Source organism: Capra hircus, chromosome 6 (assembly GCF_001704415.2).
Source record: "Capra hircus breed San Clemente chromosome 6, ASM170441v1, whole genome shotgun sequence".
NCBI classification, from domain to species: domain Eukaryota; kingdom Metazoa; phylum Chordata; class Mammalia; order Artiodactyla; family Bovidae; genus Capra; species Capra hircus.
Window position 1 is genome coordinate 64,624,000 of NC_030813.1, and position 4,168 is coordinate 64,628,167.

The following is a 4,168-nucleotide window of genomic DNA, read 5'->3' on the forward strand; positions in this document are numbered from 1 at the left end:
TTTATATATGCTTTTTCTCCTCCCACTGGGCCTGCCCTATGTAAATTGGGCTAGCCAGGAGTGCTGTTTGTTTTACCTGAGGTCCTCACTCCAGTCTTCAGATCTTCCTTTGTTCTATTTTCGCAGGCTTTTCCCTTCTTAGTCTTTTAACCACCACCATTTTGGACTCCTTTTCCCTATTCTAACTACCTAACACTCTGAACTTGAGATTCTGGAGTTTCCTTTTGTTTCAAGAGCACACTGAGGGCAAAGCCGGGAGACCCCTGCAGGTAGAGCTTAGCATCTGGCCTGCTGGTCAATGGATTGGTCACCTCGGAGGAGACGTGGTCACTGACAGTTGTGCTTTCAGGACAGATCTCCAGGGTTAGCTGCACCATCCCAGGAATCTGTCAGATGGGTAGCCTGACTGAAGACTGTCATTTTGGTCCACAATTGTCATGGTGTGCAGCACAGCAGAGGCCACTGGGGTACCTGTGCTGGCACCTGGAGGCCACTGTGGACTCTAGGACCAGGATCTGGACTTTCAGACTTTACAGGTAGATGTTCTTTTCAGAAATCTGTTTTAACTGCATGAGCCTTTCCATATGTAGTGCATGGAGGATCTTGTTCTTGATTATGAGAGAATTCCAACATAAACACAGCTGGAGGGGATATATCCACCTCCAAAAAGGTCAGCCCATACTTTTAGCTGTGAAGCTGGGATGGCAAGGCACCCCAAGAGTACTGGCTGATAGACCTCGTGTAGCCCACTGCAGTCATGGGATGCTTCTTCTTTTAGCTGTTATTAAATCCACCTGGCACAACTGGCTGGAACTTCTATTGCTTTTCTTCATAGTCCAGGAAAAGCAAGTTTATAATCTTGTTCTCCTCAAGTGGGATGAAGTTCTCAGTGATTAGGTACTTGAACCTGAGTTCCTAGGTCTCCTCATTCTTTGCCTTCTTCAGGTTCTGCTACATGTGGATATACTCATCATGCTGGCCCCAGGTCTCTGCCTTCACAACCTGCTGTTTGACTTGGAACTTCATGAGTTTCTTGGGTTTGACTTCCATGTCCTGCTGCATGGATGTGTACGTAGCCTGAAACTACATTGCCTCCTCATCTCAGATCATCACCTCCGACTGTATTTCCTGCTCATGGTATTTCTGTTCTGCAGTCTCATCACTCTTCAGTTTCAATGTCTTCTACTTCTCTTTGGTGTGATGCATGATGTTCTTGCCCCAATAGAGAAGCTCACTTTGACTGCAAGCAGTTCTGTGGCCTTCTGCTCCTACCATAGGTCTTGCAGCACCTTCTCCTTCATCCCTAGCAGCTTCTTCCTGTTCACACTCATAAGACTGCAGTCATCCTGGCCGGTCACCTTCTCTTCCATGAGTCACTGCTTGCACACTTAAAGGTAATTATCCATGTTTTCATCCAAGGCTAGCTCCAGAAGGCTGGGGCAGGTGGTGGTGCTGGTGGTTGATGTTGTTATCCTCTTCTTTGGCCTCCCAGGCTTTGATTACTGGCCCTTCCTGGTAACCTACCAGGGCTGACATTGTGCTTTCTATATGGCTACTTTTTATGTTATTGTTCTTTATGCTGCTGCTCTTCCTCCATAGCCAGTTTTCCAGCATCTCCTTCTTCTCCAGATGAGACTTCAGGTAGGTGATCTCCTGGAATTCATACAGCAATGTCTCCTTGGGGTCCTCGTGCACTCAGAGGTTGTTCTTGATTTCCTTGTCTTTGCTGGTAAAGCAGTGGTTGGAGAGGCTCTTGTTGTAGCCAGTAAGAAACTGGCACCTGGGTGGCCACTATGATAATCTTGTCTTTGATCCCAGGAGAGTTCTGCTGCTACTGGTAAGTCGCTTCAGTCATGTCCGACTCTGTGCAACCCCATTGACGACAGCCCACCAGGCTCCCCCGTCCCTGGGATTCTCCAGGCAAGAACACTGAAGTGGGTTGCCATTTCCTTCGCCAATGCATGAAAGTGAAAAGTGAAAGTGAAGTCACTCAGTTGTGTCCAACACTTAGTGACCCCGTGGACTGCAGCCCACCAGGCTCCTCCATCCATGGGATTTTCCAAGCAAGAGTACTGGAGTGGGGTGCCACTGCCTTCTCCGTGGAGAGTTCTAGAGCAGCCAAATCAGCTTGGTGTCCTAATAGGGGATGTGGGTGCTCCTGTTGCCCACCAGGACAGTAACTACATTGCCCAGGGGAGACAGAGAGAAGTTTATTTTGGAAGCTTCCTTATGCCGTTCTCTTCCACCACCTCCACTGGCATCACTATCCATGGACTGTGTGGCTGTCCCTTCAGTTAAGTAGAGATTTGCTTTGTTCTACCTCTTGCTCCTGGCCAGGTTCAACAAGGCTGAGTTTTTCCAAACAGCTGTGGTCCTGGCCATCACAGCCACTGTACCCTTCGGTGGTGAGGAAGTAGAGTAGGAGCACGAGCTGATTTCATTCATGTGTGTGTTGCCCATGACCTGAGTCTGCTCTCATAGGTGCATCATATGGTGAATCTCCTTGACATTCTTGGTTACAAAGGAGGAGAGATCCTTGATGTAGATGCCTCAGCATTCTCCATCAGCTCTAGGTTCCTTCTGGACTCCTTGGACAGCAGGTCTCAAATCTCTTCTAGGTATCTCTCCAGGTGGGAGGACTGGACCAGGCACTGCTGGTAGTACGAGTGCAAGAAATAGAGGAAGTGCCCCAAGGTATTGGGGATGACCTTGTCACCTGGATTCTGTCCAGGTCCCCTGCATGGTATGTCTGCAAGTGCCTATCTGGCCATAAACAAATGTCATGCCATTGAAACCCTGAAAGTGAGTCTACTGAGGCTTTCACATTTTCAGCACATAAGTCTCTGTTTTGAGCTCACATCGTGCATGGTATTAAAGTTGAAGGTCTTGGAAATCTATCCTGGGGCAATGCAAAGGTTTCAGAGAGTCACCTGGCCAAGTTCTACATCCATGTTAAGGCTTCCCAGCTGGCGCTAGTGGTAAAGCACCCGCCTGCCAGTGCAGGAGACATGAGAGAGGTGGGTTCGATCCCTGGGTCAGAATGATCCCCTGGAGGAGGGCTACTCCAGTATTCTTGCCTGGAGAATCACATGGACAGAGGAGCCTGCTGGGCTACAGTCCATAGGGTCGCAAAGACTTGGACAACGTCCGAAGCTACTTAGCACACAGCACAAGATTTAATAGTGAACAGCAGTCACCCCTTTAGCCAGAAGGTGGCACTGGGCCATCAACTTCAGGGTTGGCCTTGGTTTTACTGATCATCTTACTGCTCTGTCCTTTTATCACCCCCATCCCACTCCACAGCCTGGGTGGTCCTACTGTTGTCTCTAGGTCTGGATCATTGGGAACTGACCCAGTGGGCCCCCATAGTACCACTCTTCAAACTGCGTACAGACTCCTGGGGTGGGGATTCTGGGAGATGGCCCCACCAGTCCTGCAAGCTGGGCCTCCACAGCTCTCCAGTCCTTACAGAATTAAGCAGAGTCCATGGAAGACACAGGAGCTGTGTTGGCTGAATGGCATTCCCCAAATGCACCTCATACTGGGGCAGAAAGAATTCTGCCATGTTGCCAATTCTAGTGTTGCTGTGGCAACAGTAAGATAAAAGAGAAAAATGGGATGGGTGACAGAGAAGTCCTCTCCTCCTCTCCCTCCTCCTCCTCTAAGGACCTGGTGGGGGCTCCTGGTTCTGGACACCTGAGGGGGTCCCACCCCTCACATGGGCAGAGGCTCACATGGAGTCCTACCCTCAAGGTGGGAAAATCATTCATTACAGTGAGCAGGCTGCTCCAGCTCTGCCTCTCAACACTTGACGAAGTAGTGAGAGAAGGGGATGGGGCAGGGAGCAGGGGCAAGACTAAAAAGTTCCCTAAAGTCTTTTAAGGAGGTTTAGAGCTATAAACCATAAGAAAAGAGAAAAAGACAATTTAATGAAATCAGAAAAAAAAATACACAAATAAAAGAGAACTTTACCATAGAGATATATTAAAACAAATCAAAGAGAATCCTAGAATGGAAGAGTACAGTGAATGAACTGAAAGATGGAAGAGAAAGCATCAAAAGAAAGCAACAGAAATACATCCATTACAGTAGAATGGATCAAGCAGAAAATAGCATATATAATGTAGAGGATAGGACCTTTGAGATGCTAGTCAGAGGATAATAAAGA

The 4,168-nt window shown here is 48.2% G+C and overlaps 1 pseudogene; it reads right to left on the bottom strand.

The window, feature by feature from the left end:
* On the bottom strand, positions 365–2,951 carry LOC102177510 (annotated as a pseudogene).